The sequence below is a fragment of the Hemitrygon akajei genome, unplaced genomic scaffold (genome assembly GCF_048418815.1).
Source record: "Hemitrygon akajei unplaced genomic scaffold, sHemAka1.3 Scf000055, whole genome shotgun sequence".
In the NCBI taxonomy this organism is placed as follows: Eukaryota; Metazoa; Chordata; class Chondrichthyes; order Myliobatiformes; family Dasyatidae; genus Hemitrygon; species Hemitrygon akajei.
Window position 1 is genome coordinate 3,296,892 of NW_027331941.1, and position 19,784 is coordinate 3,316,675.

Consider the following 19,784-nt stretch of genomic DNA (forward strand, 5'->3'; position numbering starts at 1 on the left):
ATACGGCTTTAGGTAACCGCAGGTAATTTCTGAAGTAAGTACATGCTCGGCACAGCATTGTGGGCCGAAGCGCCTGTAGTGTGCTGTAGCATTTCTGTGTTTCTATCATCTGGCGCCGTTCTCCTTGCTCCTCAATCTCAACTCAGCATTACTGAATATTCTCCTTCACTTTCTTTCAATTTCATGCCTTTTTTATACCTCCGGCTTTTTGCTCTTGCATTTTCTATTCTATATAAGGACCTCATGTGTTCCTAGCTGCCTATCCCGGCTATACACCTGCTTTGTTCTTAACCCGGGCATCAATACCTCTTGAAAACCCAAGCACAACAGCGCCTCTTTCAACTCAGACCGCTGAGGAGATTTGGTGTGGGCCCCCAAATCCTAATTTTCTACAGGGGCACAATTGAGAGCATCCTGACTGGTTGCGTCACTGCCTGGTATGGGAGCTGTCCTTCCCTCAATCTCAGGCCTCTGCAGAGAGTGGTGCGGACAGCCCAGTACATCAGTAGATGTGAACTTCTCACCATTCAGGACGTTTACAGAGACAGGTGTGTAAAAAGGGCCCGAAGGCTGACTGGGGACCCGAGTCACCCCAACCACAGGCTGCTTGAGCTGCTCCCATCTGGGAAACGGTCCCGCAGCTTAGAAACCAGGACCATCAGGCTCCAGGACAGCTTCTTCCAGCAGGCCACTAGACTGATTAACTCACGCTTTGAGTATATGTGTATGTTAGATTCACTGTTCTATTTATTATAAATTATTATAAATTACTAGGATATGCACATTACACATTTAGACGGAGACGTAACTTGAAGATTTTTACTCCTCGTGTATGTGAAGGTAGTAAGAAATAAAGTCAATTCAATTCTAACTTCTATTGCTTCTGTTGGTAGGAAACTCCGATAGCTGGAGACCTGTTCAGCAAGAATGATAGTTTAACGTCTTACTTTGGTCAGAACCAGGCGAAAGGAAATAGACTTAAATGTTCCTGTCTTTGAAATGTAGTTTTACAATGTTTCTATTATGTACTTGTCGAAATGGCTGATACCTTAACAAATAGAATCGGATTATTCGCGATATGATATGTATTTTTCCCCTAGTGTTTTTATGAAAATGACAATACTTCCCTCCGAAACGTTACAATTACAATTTTACTTCCCAAAGCATCGCGAATTTCCGAAATTTATCTACTACCCAGTATTGAAGCTCAATAAAATTTAAAAATCGAGCAAGTCAGCATTAAGATTCTTCTTGGACATTCAGCGCACCCTGTGTAACGTTCGTATCACAATCGTAAATCCTGACTTTGATCAAAGCTGCACCAAAAGTTCACGCACAGTAAAATCGCCTTTCTAGCAGCAATGACGGCAATGCACTCGGTCCTTTTGTATGAATTACATGAAAAGCCTGTTAGTCCGACTACTTCCCATTCGTAGCTTCGGTTAATTAAAAAAAACATATGAACATTTTTTTTTATTTTACCAGCAGAGAGCAACCGAGGACAGCAGTTGGGAAGAAGCTACATAAACAAGGGGCGTTGTGATCACCCTGGGTGGTGTGTCCAACATTTGTAATAATGCAGGTGCTTGCAGATAAGACTTTACTTTCGGTGGAAACTTGCTCGGCATATTCGACCGGCAGCTCTATTTAAATCGGCATCGCTGATTTCATTAGGCAAACAAGAGTAGCTTAACTCGTTCAGAACAGGTTGAAACTTCACCAATCCTATAATTCCACAATTCCTGCACAGGTAAGGCAATAATTAGATTTACCTGCGGTTTAGTGTTTTGTTAGTAGAGGTACTTTATATCGTTACGGCAAACGACTGCAGTCAGAACCTCAGAGTTTAACATCCTACTTCCAATTCGTCTCTTCCCTGTTCAATGCCACACTGATAATACCAGAACAAGGTAGAAATATACAAAGGAACTGTGAATGCTAAATACATTGTTCATTCAGTTTGTGGGACCTGATCTACTAATGCAATTAACTGTGAAATATAGGTGCATACAGTGGTACAAGAAAACTTGCGAACCCTGTAGCGTATTTTCTATAAATATGAGCTGTAATGTGAGCAGATCTTCACATAAGTCCTATTACTAGATAAGGACAACCATATTAAATAGATACACCAACAATATGATACCTGTTCATTTATTTATTGAGAAAAGTGATTCAATATTACATCGATGTGTTGGGAAAAAAGTATGTGAACCTTTCCCTTCAGTAATTGCTGTGACCCCATTGTAGAGCAATGACTTCAACCAGCTGTTTCCAGTAACTCTTGATCAGGCCTGTACGTCAACTTTAAGGATGCCTAGGACATTCGGCTTCACAAAGCTGCTTCAACTCTTGCATGAACTGCCTGTTCAGGTCCTTTCACAGCATTTCTATAGGATTAAGTTCCTGAGTTTGACTTGGCTATTCCAGGACATAATTGTTTTTCTTCTTTTTAAACCATTGTGTTGTTGATTTATCTTCTCTTTCGGATTATTGTCTCTTTACATTATCCAATTGCTAGTAAGCTTCTGATGATGCAATGCCACCCTGACATTCCCCTGTCAAATATCCTGATACAATTTTGAATTCATGGCTCTATCAAACATTGCAAACTGTCCGGGCACTGAGGCAGCAAGGCAACACAAACCATGCTGCTCCTTCCACCGCGCTTCACAGCTGGGATGAGGTTTTGGTGCTGACGTGCAGTGCCTAACAATGTGCGTTCTGCAGAAAAAATTCTTCTTTTGTCTCATCTTTCACAGAATATTGTCCCAGAAGCATTGTAGAACATTGCGGTGGACTGTTGCAAATTTTGCAGCAATGTTTCTATTTTTTTGGAGAGTAGCGGTTTGTCGTGTGATGTCCTTCCATAAACAACATTTGTGTTCAGTGTATTTGTCTGATAGTGTACATATGAACTGAGTCTTTTGCAAATTCTAGACATTTCTGCAGATTTTTTGCTGTTACCCTTGGGTTCTTTTTCACCTCATTAAGTATTGAACTTTGTGATCATGCTGTGACCTTTGCAGGATCCCCACTCCACATAGCTATCAGTACTGATTTCAATACATTTTAGTCTACTTCTCTTACTGTGCACTGACAAACACCCAAATCTTAGAAATGCCTTTGTAGCTGTTTTCAGCTTCATGCCTCTCTACAATTCTTCAGATGTCCTCTAAAAGCTGTTTAGATCAAAACTTGCATCACAAGGAATATTTCTTGAAACAGCAGGCTCTGTCTTTGTAAACTGTCAACTCAGTAAACTGTCTTTGTGTCTTTTTATAGGGCAGAGACCTGCTACAACCCCACATCCTGCAACCTCAGCTCATTTACTGGAACACCAGACTCCAAAGCATTTGTAGAAGGCATTACCCCAGAGGTTCACATACTTTTTCCAATAAATACATGCAATATTTAATCAGTTTTGTCAATAAGTACAATGTTGTGATATTTATATAATTAGGTCTGTTTATCTAGTTTTAGGGACACATGAAAATCCGATCACATTGTAGATCAATTTGTGCAGATTAGAAAATGGACAAAGTAGTGCTGGGCTTTAGACATTTCAAAAAGGACAGGGAAGAATGCAAAAGAGGTGGGGGGTGGGGTGGCAGTGTCACAAGGGGACATGGAGACTGGACCCAAATGCAGGATGCAGGCACTGAAGTACTAGGGGCAGGACAGGAACAACTACTGGATAGAACAAGATGGGGAGACCATGGCATGCAAAGGTGATCCTGGGGTTCAGAGCGAGTTCATGGTAATAAGCAGGAACCTGGCTAGGCTAAAGGGTGCGTCTATGAGACAAGGAATGCAGGGAGGATAGACCCCTGGCCAGGCCACATAACTTCTGAGCAGGACCCAGCCTCCCAGGTGGGACACAGGGCCCTGGGCAGGATGTGAGGCACAACCCATCAGAAGCAAGGGGTAGGAAAGGGTCAGGGTCCTCTGGGTGGGCTGCATAACTCCTGGGCAGGACCAGCCTCCCAGGCAGGAACACAGGGCACAACCCATCAGAAGAGAGGGGTAGGAAAGGGTCAGAGTCCCCCAGCAGGCAGCAGCAGTGCAGCCTGCTTACCCAACAGAGGCAAGGGACTCAAAAAGGAGCTCAGTCCAGGGTGAGTACGAGAACAGACTTACAAAACTAGATGATTAACACTGATACTCCAAGCCAATGTCACAACAGGGCAGACTGCACAAACCAGACAGAACAGTAGAACCAGCACATACCAGAGGAACAGGACAACCCCCAACTAGACTCAGTCCCAGAGCCCCTTATATACTCCTGTCAGCTGATAGGCATCAGGTTCGCATCCTTAAGCCCAGCTGATCCTATTTGGGCTTAAGGGTTCAAAGGAGGGACGGGTACAAGACCCGGATTCCGGAGTCAGCAGACCGAATCAAGACCCGGAATGCGGTCTACGGACCAGTCAATAACACACTGTTAATCAATGATAGTATCACGGCTGCAGAAAAGGAGGAAGTCATGGAAGGATTGTCTACTGAGTCATTGTGGTTGGAAGTCAGAAACAGGAAGTGGGGAATAACCCTACTGGCAATTTTATAGACCCCACACTAGTAACAGAGACATCGAGGAGCAGATAGGGAGGCAGATTCTGGAACGGGTCGATAATAATGATAGGGTTTTTGTGATGCGTGATTTTAACTTTCCTAATATTGATGAGCATCTCCTTAGAGCAAAGGGTTTAGTTGGGTTGGTGTTTGCCAAGTGTGTTCAAGAAGATTTCCTGACGCAATATGTAGGTAAGCCAACTAGAGGATCATACATGATCATATATTCGGAAATGGACTTGGTCAGTTGTCAGATCTCTCGGTGGTAGAGCATTCTGGAATAAGTGATCACAACTCTACATCCTTTACCATAGCGCTGGACGGAGATAAATTTGGAAAACATTTAATTGGGGTAGGGGGAAATATGAAGCTATTAGCAGGAAATTGGGAACATAAATTGGGATCAGATGTTCTCAGGGAACAAAAAAGTGGCAAATGTTGAGGCAAACAGTTTCCATGGCATTCTGCATAGGTACGTTCCATTGAATCATGGAAAGGGTGGTCGGGTAAAAGAACCATGGTGCAGGAACGTTCTAGAAAATCCAATTACGAAGAAGAGAAAAGCTTATAAAAGGTCCAAGAAACTAGGTACTGTTAGAGCTCTAGAAAATTCCAAGATGTCAGAAAGGAGCTCAAGAATGACATTAGGAGAGCTGGAAGGGTCCAAGAGAATTCCTTGGAAAGCAGAATTAAGGAAAACCACAAGGCATTCTCCAAGTATGTGAAGATCAAGAGGGTAAGCCGTGTGAAAATATGACCAATCAGGAGTGAGAGTGGAAGCATGTGCATGGAGCCGGAGGAGGTAGCGAGGCATGCTTAATGAATACTTTGATTCGTTATTCACCAGTGAAAAGGACTTTGGCATTTGTGGGGATGGCTTACAATAGACAGAAAGCTGAATGTGTCGACACAAAGAAGGAGGATGTGATGGAGCTTTACTTTACTTTACTTTACTTACTTTATTGTCATCAAACAATTGATACTAGAGCATAAATCATCACAGCGATATTTGATTCTACGCTTCGTGCTTCCTGAAGTACAAATAAGAAGTAAATATAATAAAATTTTTAATTATAATCATAATTAGAAAATAGAAAAGGGGAAAGTATGGTAGTGCAAGTCAGGTCCGGATATTTAGAAGGTACGGCCCAGATCTGGGGCAGGATCCATTCAGCAGTCTTATCACAGTTGGAAAGAAGCTGTTCCCAAATCTGGTTGTACGAATCTTCATGCTCCTGACCCTTTCTCCCGGAGGGAAGAGAGAAAAAGTGTGTTGGCTGGATGGGTCGTGTCCTTGATTATCCTGGAAGCACTGCTCCGACAGCGTGCGGTGTGAATTGAGTCCAAGGATGGAAGATTGGTTTGTGTGATGTGCTGGGCTATGTTCACGATCTTCTGCAGCTTCTTCTGGTCTTGGACAGGACAAATTCCATACCAGGTGTGATGCACCCTAGAAGAATGTTTTCTATGGTGCATCCATAAAAAAATAGTGCGAGTTTTAGGGGACAGGCCAAATTTCTTCAGCTTTCTCAGGAAGTAAAGGCGCTGGTGGGCCTTTTGAAAGGTATTTGTTCAAGAAACATAGTAGAATTAACTCAGGAGATTATAGACCAATCGGTCATACTTCAGTGGTGGGAACGTTGTTGGAGAAGATCCTGAGAGACCGGATTGGGGATAGTTGGCATGACTTTGTCTGGGGCAGGTCATGCTTACGAGTCTGAATGAATTATTTGAGTATGTAACAAAACACATCGAGGGAAGGTAGATCAGTGGATGTAGTGTATATGGATTTCAGAAAGTCATTTGAAAAGGTTCCCATGCAAAGCTCATTCAGAAGATATTGAGGCATAGGATCCAGGAGATTATACTTTGTGGATCCAGAATTGATCTCCCCCAGAACGTGAAGTGAGGTTATGGACAGTTCGTAGTCTGCATGGAGGACTGTTACCAGAAGAGCTAGTATTGTGCTGTAGATTTCTATGTTTTGTGAAATACAGTGTTAGGACGTGTCGGATCATGTACTTTAGTCAGAGACATAAACACGAGGAGTATTTTCTAATTCGTTTTCCCAAACTTACCTTTATGCCATGACCCACACATTCATCATGGCTCATCTACTTTCTTCTCAGCCCCAATCTCCTGTGTTCACATCACAACCTTTCATGTTCTGATCTATCAAGACTTTCTCAAATACTGACCTGGACTCCAAAGCGCCTGTGGCACTGAAATCCACAGACTCACTCTCTGGTTAATGAATTTCCTCCTCATCAAGGTTGTGGGATGAATTAAGATCTGGGAAGGTGATTAGTGAAACTAGATACAGTGCTGGAGAAGGGGGGTGGTCAGGTAGAAGAGAACAAAAGGTCATGGAAGAAAGAAATGAGGCAGCGGGGGGGGGAAAGAGAGAGAGAGAGAGAGAGAGAGAGAGGAGAGAGAGAGAGGAGAGGAGAGAGGGGAGAGGGAGGGGGAGAGGGAGGGGGGGAGAGGAGGGGGAGAGGGAGAGGGGAGGGGGAGAGGGAGGGGGAGAGGGGAGGGGGAGGGAGAGGGAGAGGGAGAGGGAGAGGAGAGGGAGAGGGAGAGGAGAGGGAGAGGGAGAGAGAGAGGGAGAGAGAGGAGAGAGAGAGGAGAGAGAGAGAGAGGAGAGAGAGAGAGAGAGAGAGGAGAGGAGAGAGAGAGAGGAGAGAGAGAGAGAGAGAGAGAGAGAGAGAGAGAGAGAGAGAGAGAATGAATGAAGCGGCGGGTTGGCGCCCAACCAGCAGTTCAATAAATCGATGTTCATGCTAACAGGTTGGCGGCTACCCAAACAGAATCTTAGGTCTTGTTCCTCCTACATAAGTGCAGCCTCCTCATGATAGTGGAGTAGGCCATGGATGGACACATCGGGATGGGAATAGGAAATGCATTTAATATGAATGGCCACTGGGAGATCCCTGTTTTTCTAGCGGACGGATTATAAGTGATCAGTGAAGCGGTCTTCCAATCTACGTCGAGTCCCACCGATATATAGTAGGCCACAGTATATGACCCCAACAGACTCAGAGGTGAAGTTTCGCCTCATCTGTTAGGACTGTTTCGAGCCCAGATTGGTAGTGAGTGAAGGTGCAGGTTCAGGTTGTTCGCTTGTAAGGATAAGTGCCAGGAGAGAGATCAGTGGACAGAGACGAATGGACAGTTGAATCGTGTAGGGAGCGATAGCTGCGGAAAGCCTAAAGAGGGGAAGGGAAAGATGTGCTTGGTGTTGGGATCACGCTGGAGTTGGAACAAACAGCCTAATCTTGAGAGCACATGCGGCACAGACGGATGAATTGTGAGAAGGGGATGGCGTACTTACATGTAACGGGGTGGGAGGAGTTATAGTCCGTCGGTTTGTAACAGACTTCAGTAGATAAGCTGACTCTAGCGGCAGAGATAGAGAGATAGAGAAAGGGGAGGGAGGTGTCGGAAATGGACCAGTTAAATTTGACGGCAGAGTGGAAATTTGAGGCAAAGTGGCTGAAGTCAACGAGTTCAGCTTGGGGCACAGGAAGCAGCACCAATGCAGTCGTCGATAGAGCAGAGGAAAAGTTCGCCATATACTGTTCCACCGTACCCGACAGAGGGGCATATCTGGGACCCCTGTGAGTGCCCATGGCTACACTTTTAGTTTGTCGGAAGAGGGAACAGACAAAAAAAAGGAGAATTATTTAGTGTGAGGACAAGTTCTGCTAGGCGGAGGACAGTGGTAGTGGAGGGGAACTGGTTGGGGTCCAGTGCCCAGAAAGAAACTTTCTTTCAGTCCTTCCTGCTGGCGGCTTGTGTGTGTGTGTGTGTGTGTGTGTGTGTGTGTGGTGTGTGTGTGTGTGTGTGTGTGTGTGTGTGTGTGTGTGTGTGTGTGTGTGTGTGTGTGTGTGTGTGGTGTGTGTGTGTGTGTGTGTGTGTATCTGCCTAACGGTTTCTGCACCGCCTACCTGATGGCAGTAATTAGGAAAGGCACGCCCTGGGCAGTCATGATATATAAGGCACGCCCTGGGCAGTCATGATATATGCCGGCACTTTGAGGCATCGCTTCTTGAAGATGCCCTGGTCGCATCAGTTACTAGATTTCCTGGTGGAGCTAAATCAGCTTACAACCCTCTGCAGCTTACTTCGATCCCGTGGCAGTAAACACCACCCCCACCCCTTCACACCCACCACACCCCCATCCCCCCCACTCCATGGCAAAGATGATTCAGCAATTGTCTGCAGGGAATATCTGTCGATATTTACGAGACTTTTGGGAGACATTATAATGTATACATTCCCAGTTTGGTAATCTCTGGTCGGCTAAGGATATCATTTCTCAAGTCATCGTGTTCATAACTGGCAGTGAACATCGGGGAAGTTTGAACTTTAATTGACAAGCACCGTTACTTAACAAATGCAATGACCTTGCAAGTCATTGTGTATGTTCTCTCCTGTCTAAAATTGCACTACTCATTTATATGTGGTATCATCTCTCTTATCTTATTCCGCATCACATCTGGCCTTATCCTGCACAAAACTTCCTTAGTTGTCAAGCAAATTAATTGTGGATGAGGTAAAACTAATTACTTTTCACCAGAAGCCTTTCTCTCAGGGTCCTCCACCCTCTCCTACCAGCACCTTGCATTTATTTAACGCCTTATAGCTTCCCGAATCAACCCCCTCCATCTAGTTTCACCTGGAGTTCATCCCCTCCCGACTGTAATCTTCCGCTCCTTTTCCAGTCTTAATGAAGGGTCTCGGCCCGAAACGTCAACAGTTTTTTACTTCTCCACATATGCTGCTTAACCTGCTGAGTATACACCATCATATTGTGTGTGTTGCTCCAGGTTTGCAGCATTTTCAGGACCTCTTGTATTTACAAATCTGAGGAATTTTATTTTGGCCTGAAAGCTAGATATTCTGCTCCTATCTCCTTTGTATTTGCACGAGATACGTGTGGACAAGATTTTATTTTCCCCCTTCAATCGGAGGTGTTCATTTTCAGGGCGGTTTGCAACACCAACATTTCGCCACAAACTAGAGGGACTGTGGGTCCTGCTTCTGTTCCGATTTATGATTTCTTGCAAAATTGCCTGGTTAAAGTTTAACAATTAGAAATTGGATTATTTACGATATGTCAACAATGTCTGCACTTTGAGTCCAAAGCTCCAGATTTAATCTCTGGAGCGGTAGGGGGAAGGTAAAGTCCAGATAACCGACTTATTGTTTCCTACAGTCGAAATGCAGATTTCTTTTTTCAAATATTAACTTGCTAAGACAGAGTACAATTTCAGAGTTTGAAGTTAAATGTGAAGACGGTTACTTCACCCTGATGCTTTTCTTTGCTCCAGCAGTGAACGTGCTGTTGCAGACTGGCAGTTTTTATAAAGTCAATCTTGGTCAGTTGGAGTCTTTTGGAAAATGTTCCATGATGCCTATTTTGCACCAGTATAATAAACGTATTCCAGTCACTATGCTACATTCCCGAGTTAATGTTTAAAGACAAAGATAACATTGTGTACGTGATTATGATAAAATTCCAAACCTTGTGACTGAACTAAAAGTTTCAGTCACTATCAAGATAATCTATCTCTTCATGATTGATAGACTATTGAAAAACCTGATGAACTATGTTATTTTACCCGTCTATTCACAATTAACAGTTAAGAGTTTTGTGGTCTGGAGCTGAAAGTATGTTGGTTCTTTGCGCAGTTATTGTTAAACCACAAGACATCGCCACAGGCATTGGAGGGGAGAGGGCGTGGTGAATTGGTAGATTTAATCAGAACGGTGAGAGCTCTTGAGAGCTCATTAATGCAAGCAATCGTTTTTCGCTGATGTTTGGTGAGATTAAAACTAGAACTCATGGGGTAAAGGAGAAGGTGAGATTCTCAGAGGAACCTGAGGGTATCGTCTTCACACAGACGAGGTACGAGTTTGGTACGACCTACAGAAACGGTGAATGCGGTTTCCATTTCATGATTCATTTCATCAAGACTGTAGTGAATCTCTGTAATGCTCTGCCACAGAGAGCGGTGTAGGCTAGGTCCGTGGAAGTTAATAGTTTTAATAATAACTTTAGGCGGAAGTTAATAGTTCCTTTTTTCAGATCGGTCAGGCAATCAAAGGATATGGAGAGAAGGAAGATGTATGAGGTTAAGTGGGATCTGGGATACGCCATGGTGGAATGACGGAGCAAACTCCGTTGGCTGAATAGCCTAAATTTGCCCCTATTTCATACGGTCTTATGGTCTTCAAAAGTGCAGAAAAGACTTTGACAACTCTTAACAGATCGTCCAATAAAATTGTTTACTTAAGTAGTGACAATACATTCTCCAGTCTCATCCTCACCACGACAAGAACTAAGGTAATATATCCTTCCAAGAGTATTTTCGTTAGAAACCCTGTACTCAACATTTGGCTTTTCAGTCCACTTACACATGCTGAATACAATTGCAGTATTGGGAATGCCTTCTCATCTATGGTTCCACTACTCAGAGCATAGCTTTAGCTCCGAAAATGCAAATAAAATCAAGTATGGGTGCAGTGTCTATTGACACCTTTGGTCCTACTGTGGAGCTCTGTCAGTTACTGATGAAGGTCACATAAGATCACCAGGGATAGGAATTGATATAGGCCATTTGGCCCACTGAGGCTGCTCAGCTATTTCATTTTGGCTGATCCATTATTCCCCTCAGACCCAATCTCCTGCCTTTTCCCATATCCCTTCATGCCCTGAGCAGTCAAAGATCTATCATGCTCTTCCTTAAATATACACACAGAATTGGCCTCCACAGCTAACACTGGCAATGAATTCGAGACATTCGCCACTCTGGCTCAAGAAACAGCTCTGCATCTCCATTTAAAAGGTCGCCTCTCTATTCTGAAGCTTTGTTCTCTGGTCTTAGACTCCGCTACCATCGGAAATACCCTTTGCATTTCCACTGTAGCAGGGATATTCACGATGCAATAGGTTCCAGAGAGGTCACTACTCATTCTTCTGAATTCCAGTACAAATGGCAACAAAGCCAACAGACGCTCTTAATATATTCAAACTTGGAACCTTTTCGTGAATCTTCTTTGAACCCTCTCCAGTTTCAGCACATTCTTTCTAAGATAAGGGTCGGAGCCTGCTCACTATGTTGCAAGTGTAGCCTCACCAATGTGTTATGAAGTCTTTATATTACATCACTGTTTCGATATTAGCGTCCTTTTGAAATGAATGCTAACATATCATTTGTCGCCCTCCCTAGAGCTCAGCCTGCATATTAACTTTACACTCTTGCATTCACAAGACCCTTTGGGCCTCAGTTCATTTTTTCTTTGCATTTTCGCACCATTTCGAAATAATAGTCAACTCCCACATTTCTTCCACCAAAGTGCATAACCATACACGTCCCAACACTATATTTTATCTGGCACGTCTTTGTCTGTTCTCATAATCTGTCCAGGTCCCTCTTTAGACTCCCTACTGCGTGAAAACTATTTTCCTCTTCACTTCGTATCTTCTGCAAACTTTTCAATATAGCCTTCAATTCCATCATCCAAATTATGAACACAGAACATGAAAGAATCGGTCGCAACACAGACACCAATGGAACACCAGTACTCTCCGTCAGCCGAACAGAAAAGTTTATCTTTATTCCTACTCTTTGCCTCTAGCCAGAGGCCCACTGCTTTATCCAAGCTGGACTCTGCCCAGTATTACCATGGTTCGTAACTTGTGTGCGCATTGCCAAAGGCATGCTGAAAATCCAAATACATGACATGTATTTCTTTCTCAGGTAGTCAAAGAGGATGGAGTCCTGCCGTTGGTAAAATAATGAATAATGAAATAAAATCTTTAGGAAAGAGGTGACAAAGGAGCATACAATACAGAATCCTCGTAGGTAGAGCAAAGAAGCTGCAAGGGTAAAACGACACTAATGGGGGTTATGTACAGTCCTCTGAACAGTAGCAAAGGAGTGGGGTAAAAATACTACAAGAGATTGAAAAGGCATGGGGAAAGTGTAATATTATGTTTGTCAAGGTGTATTTCAATTTGTAGGTAGATTGGGAACATCAGGTTTGTGCTGGCTCCTAAAAGGAGGAATTTCTGGGATACTTTCAAGATGGCTTTTTAGAGGAGCTCATGGTAGACACCACTAGTAGAACAGCTATTTTCCATCGTGTGTTGTGCAATGAACTGGAATTGATGAGACGCTTAAGTCAAAGGGGCCTTTTGGCACAAGTGATCAGGATACAATATAATTCATCCCGCAATTTGAGAGGGAAAAGCTGGTCTGATATAATAATATTATTAAAGTAGGGTAGAGAGAATTACAGAGGCATGTCAGAGGAAGCAGACCAAAGATAATTAGCAGAGGTCACGACCAAGGATGATGGTAAATCAACTATGGCTGTAAGTCCTGAGAGCAATTCGGAATGTTCACGAACATAAAGAATATATATTCTAAAGGCAGGATGACACAACTGTGGCTGACAAGAGAAGCCAAATACAGCATGAAAGCCGTAGGATTGGAAAATAGCAGTGCAAAAGAAAAACACAAATAAAATTGGGAAGAGAGAGAGAGAGTAAGGGTTGTTTTAATAGCCAGGAGAAGGTGAATACAAGTCATAAAGAGGGAAGAGGTGGAACCTAATGTAAGCTTGTCAACAATATTAAGAAGGGATATGAAAATGGTCAATTGTATTTTTTTAAAGAGTAAAAGAGAGATGAGAGTAGATATTGAACCACTGGAAAATGATGTCTGAGAAGTAGAATAGGGGTGGGGGGGATGTCAATGAAACGGTGGACGAAATGAATTGGTATTGCGTATCAGTATTCACAGTGGAAGATGCTACCAGTCTGCTGGAGGTCGAGCATATCAGGGGGCAGGTGTGAATGAAGTTGTCATTACTCGGGAGAAGATGCTTGGGAAACTGACACACCTTAGGATAGATTAATTACCTCAACCAGATGGATTACACCCCATGTTTCTGATAGAGTTGGGTGAAGAGATTGTAGAGGCAGCAGTAATAACATTTCAGGAATCAATCGATTCATGCATGGTCCAGAGTACTGGACAATTGCAAATACTACTAAACTCTTTAACAAGGGACAGAAGCAGACCTCAGTGGTTGAGAAGATGTTGAAACAATTGTTAAGGATGCAATTTCGGGGAACTTGGAGAGCTATTGATATAGACTGAAGTTAGCTTCATTCCACAAGTTAAAACTTTGTCTGACTAATTTGGAGCAATGAAAAAAAAACAGAATACACAAAGGTGAATCCGTGGAAACCTTTGACAAACCAGCACACATGAGACTGGTTAATAATCAAAATATTACACAAGTGATGCTAGAATGGATAGCGTATTAACTGATTGGCAGGAGACAATGAGTGGGAATAAATGGAGCTTTTTCTGACTGGCTGCCGATGACTAGTGGTGTTCCTCAGGGCTCTGTGCCGAGACTGCTTCTTTTTACATTATATATCAATGAATTGGTTTGTGGAATTAATTGTTTTTTGGCCAGGTCTATAGCTGTTAGGGAAAGAGGTGGTGGGGCGGATAGTATTGATGAACCAGAGAGGCTTCAGAAAGTCCCAGAAAGATGAGAAGATTGTGCTAAGTGACAGAAGGTATACAGTTTCGGGAAGTGCATGGTAACTCATGTTAATTTAAAAAATTAAAACGTCTGGTATTTTCTGAATGGCGTGAAAATTCAGAAATCTAATGTGCAAAAGGATTTGGGAGTGCTCATGCAGGGTTCTCTAAAGTTTAATTCACTAGTAAATTGACAGTGAGGAAGGCAAGTGCAATGTTAAAATTCAATTCCTAAATATTAGAATGTAAACACAAGGATCTAATGTTAAGAATTTATATGTCACTGCTTAGGGCTCAATTGGAGTATACTGTGAGCCATTTTCAGCACCTTATCTAAGAAGTGATGTGCTGTCATTCGAGGAGGTTCAGAGGAGTTTCATGAAAATAGTTCCTACCAGGAAAGAGTTACCATTTGAGGAACAATTGATGCCTCTGGAAATATACCTACAGGAATTCAGAAGAATGGGGTGGGTGGGGGAGGTGTTGTCTCATGGTAACCTGTCTAAAGGTGAAAGCCCTCAACAGTGTCAATGCAGAGGGAGGTTACTTCTCTTTGGGAAGTCCTGGACCAGTGGGCACAGCCACAGAATAAAGGGACATCCGTTTAGAATGACGATGAGGAGTAATTTCTGCAGCCAGAGGGGGGGGGGGGGGGGTGAATCTGTGGACTTTGTTGTCAAAGGCTATATCTAAGTCAAAAGTTGAAAGAATATTGATTAGAAGGGAATATTGGGAAGAATGTAGCAGACTGAAGCTTAGAGGGATTTGGAACAGTCATGATGAAATGACGGAAAGGATCGATGGGCCAAGTGTCCAGATTGTTCCCCTACTTAATATCATTTTAGAAAGCATTTCGACTTAAATCTTTCATCTGTTGTAGGTAAAGCAATAGTTATTTTACTCTGTGTTCTTCTTAAGCACGCCAGCCTCCCTAGCGTACAATAACGTGTTGTTTCACAGAATGTGCTTCAGTATGTACCAGGGAAAGGAACCTTGGCAGTTGTGGGGATGAATTACAGCTGACTGAAAAGCTTGAGCATATAGACATTAAGAAAGAGGATGTGTTAGAGCTTTTGAAAAACATTCCGTTAGATATGGCACCGGGTCCGGATGAGACACAACCCACGATACTATGGGAAGCAAGGGATGAGATTGCCGAGCCTCTGGCAATAATCTTTGCATCATCAGTATGGGCGGGAAGGGGCCGAAGGACTGGAAGTTTGCAGATGCGGTTCCCTTGTTCAAGAAAGGGGGTAGAGGTAACCCAGGAAATTACCGACCAGTGGGTCTTAATTCAGTGGTGGGCAAGATGTTGGAGAAGATCCAGAGAGGCAGGGTCTGTGAGTATCTGGCGGGACATAATCTAATTTGTGATAGCCAGTATGGATTTGTCCACATTGGGTCGTGCCCTACAAGCTTGGTTGAATTATTTGAGAATGTAACGAAACAAATTGTTGAAGGTAGAGCAGTGGATTTAGTGTATATGGATATCAGTAAAACACTTGTTCAGGTTCCCCATACCAGCATCATTCAGAAAGTGAGGAGGCATGGTATGCAATGGGACTTTGTTCTGTGGATCCAGAAGTGGCCTGCCCACAGAAGGCAAAGGGTGGTTGTAGATGGTTCATATTCTGCATGGACGTCGGTGACCTGAGGTCTTCTACACCGATCTGTTCTGGGATCTGGATGAAGATTTGCTGATGACACAATAGTTGGGGAGTATTGTGGATATTATGGAAGGTTGTCAAAGGTTTCAGCGAAACATCGATAGGATATACAATTGCGTGTAGAAATGGTAGATGGAATACAACCAGATAAATTTGAAGTGGCTCATTTTGGTAGGTCAAGTTTGAAGACAAAGCATAGCATTAATTGAAATAAAACTCTTTGCAGTGTAGACGATCACAGCGATTTTGAGGTCTGGGTTCATATTCCACTCAAACAAAAAAAATTGACAATGTTGATAAGAAGGGATATCATGTGTTGGCATTCATCAACCGTGAGTTCAGGAGCGGAGAGGTAACGTTAGAGCTATATAGGATATTGGTCAGGCCCCAGGTGAAGTACAGTGTTCAGTTCTCGTCACATCCCTGCAGAAAGAATATGGATACTAGAGAAAGAGTGCAGAGGAGATTTACAAGGATGTTGCCTGGATTGGAGCGCGTGCCTCATGAAAACAGATTAAGTGATGGATGGATGATCCTTGGAGCGATGGATGATGAGAGCCCACATGATACATGGGTAAAAGATGATGAGAAGCATTCGTTATATGGACAGCTAGGGCCTTTTCCCCACGGCTGAAATGGCAAACATGAGGGATATAGTTTTAAGGTGCTTGAAAGTAGGCACAGAGGAGATTTCCGGGGTAAGATGTTCACACAGAGGGAGGTGGGTGCGTGGAATGCACAAACAGCAAGGGCGATGGAAGCAGTTACAATAGGACTTTTTCGTTCCACTTAGAATGGTACATGGAGCTTAGGAAAAAAAAAGGGCTATACAGTCGGGAAATTCTAGACAGTTTCTAGATTAGATTACATGGTTGGCATAACATTGTGGGTCGAATGGCCTGTAACGTGCTATAGATTTCTCTATTCTATTTTTATTTCTCCAACATCATTTGCTGTTCAATAAGTACTGTCACCTCTCTTTTACTCTTTAAATATCTCAGCAAACATTTGATATCATGTTTGATATTATTGGCTTGCTTGCCTTCGTATTTGTTTTCGTTTCTCCCTCTTAAGGAATTTATACAATCTATATCCTCTGACTTCACACTAACATTTTATTGATTATACTTTTACTTTTCTTGTGATTTTATATTGACTTTGACTTCCATTGTCAGCCACGGTTGCACAATCCTGCCTTTACATTGTTTCCTCTTCTTCAGGATGCATATATGTTGCGCATACCAAATTGTTCCCAGAGAGAGAGAAAAAAACAACTTCCCTGCCGTTATCCTGGCTAGTGTCCAGCATGTCTCTCATGCTTCAGTTATTATCTTTTCTCCACTGTCAAACTAATACATCTGACTTTAGCTTCCCCACTGTGAAATTGCAGGGCGAATTTTGTCGTATGATGATCACGGCTTCCTCAAGTTTTATTTAAGCTCCCTGATCATGTCAGGTTAATTGCAAAAAAAGAAACAATCCAGAATTGCTGACATTCGAATGATTTTGCATCTAATGGCTCTGAATCTTCATAGTAACATCCAATTCTACATAATCGCTGTCACCTAGATCCAGATATCAACCATTTTCTGTCAAAATATTGTAATCCTCATATTTTCTTTCAAAGTCCTTCCTGTCATCTTAAACCTATGTCCACTTATTTTAATACTGAGTATACATAATTATACCTGCATGAACTTTTTACAACATTACTGATATACAGTGGCATGTAAAAGTTTGGGCACCCCTGGTCAAAATTTCTATTACTGTGAATAGTTAAGTGAGTAGAAAATGAACTGGTCTCAAAAAGTCATAAAGTTAAAGATGAATCATTCTTTTCTACATTTTAAGCAAGATCTGTGTATTACTTTTGTTTTGTACAATTTTAGAGTGAAAAAAAAGGAAAGGAGCACCATGAAAGTTTGGGCACCCAAGAGACTTGAGCTCTCAGGTAACTTTTATCAAGGTCACAGACATCTAGTTTGTTAGGGATCTGGCCTGTTCACAGTCAGCGTTACGAAAGGCCAGGTGATGCAAACTTCAAAGCTTTATAAATACCCTGACTCCTCAATCCATATTTCAACTATGAGCAGCCAAGGGCTAAGCAGATGCCTAGTACTTTGAAAATTAAAATAAATGATGCCCACCAAGCAGGAGAAAGCTATAAGAAGATAGCAAATCATTTTCAGGTAGAGTTCCCTTAGTTTGCAATGTAATTAAGAAATGGCAATTAACAGGAATGGTGGAGGTCAAGTTGAGTTCTGGAAGACAAAGAAAACTTTCCAAGAGAACTGATTGCAAGGATGGCTAGAAACGCAAATCAAGACCCCCGTTTGACTGCAAAAGACCTTTAGGAAGATTTAGCAGACTCTGGAGTGGTGGTGAACTGTTCTACTGTGCGGCAAAATCTGCAAAAATGTGACATTCATGGAAGAATCATCAGAAGAAAACCTTTCCTGCGTCCTCACCACAAAAGTCAGCGTCAGAGGTTTGCAAAGAAACATCTAAGTGAACCTGATGCAGATTGGAAACAAGTCCTGTGGACTAATGAACTTAAAATAGAACATTTTGGCCACACTGACAAAGGTATGTTTGGAGAAAAAGGGTGCAGAAATTCATGAAACGAACACCTGTCCAACTGTTAAGCACAGGGGTTGGATCGAACATGCTTTGAGCTTGTGTTGCAGCCAGTGGCACGGGGAACATTTCACTGGCAGAGGGAAGAATGAATTCAATTCAATCCCAGCAAATTCTGGAAGTAAACATCACACCGTCTGTAAAAAAAAATCTGAAGATGAAAAGAGGATAGCTTCTAAAACAGAATAATGGTCCTAAGCACACCTCAAAATCCACAATGGACTACCTCCAGAGGCGCAAGCTAAAAGTTTTGCCGTGGCCCTCACAGTCCCCTGACCTAAACATCACTGAAAATCTGTGGATAGACCTCAAAAGAGCAGTGAGTTCAAGACGTCACAAGAATCTTACAGAACTAGAAGCCTTTTGCAAGGAGGAATGGGCGAAAGCCCCCCAGACATGAATTGAAAGACTCTTAGGTGGCCACAGAAAGCGTTCACAAGCTGTGATACTTGCCAAAGGGAGCGTTACTATGTACTGACCGTGCAGGTGCCCAAACTATTGCTTGGGATCTTTTCCCTTTTTTGTTATTTTGAAACTGTAAAAGATGGAAAGGAAAAAAAAAGTAATCTTGCTTAAAATATTAAAGAAATGTGTCATGTTTAACTTGATGCCTTTTGAAAATCAGGTCATCTTTTACTCGCTTAGCTATTCACAGTAACAGAAATTTTGATGAGGGTTGCTCAAAGTTTTGTGTGCCACTGTATGCTTATCACTAACTCTTATGTCTTTTAAAGCTGCTTCATTTCATCTTCGGCCCGAAATGTCAACTGTTTATACATTTCCATAGATGCTGCCTGACCTGCTGTTTTCCTCTGGTATTTTCTGCTATGGTATGAATTTACCCCACTATATTGATCTATAATAAGAAACTACTTAATAATTTACTTCACTCAAACATCATAATGACAGTTTTATTTTCCAAAACACCAAAAGCTCATGAACACCCATTGTCAATGCACCAGAATGTCTTTTCAAAAAGACACAAATAAGTTAGTATCAGATTTAGTTTCGATCTTTTGTACGCCCTGTGTAAAGATCAATATATATCTCAGTTATAAATCTGGACTTTGTTCTCTTGAACAAGTCAGTGTTATTAATGCTGAGTTCTCCCTGTGCACAGAGTACTTCGTATCACAATCATAAAACGAAACTTTAACCTAATGAGTCAAGCTGCTGCAGTTCTGATCCCAAGCTCAGGTGCAGTTTAAACACTGGTAACCATGCCACTATTAATTAATATTATAGCAGCAACGACTACATTTTTTGTTTGGGCCTTCATGTCCTAGGTTTCATTTAATTGTTAACATTTGAACAATGTTTTCTTTTTTATCCCCCATCA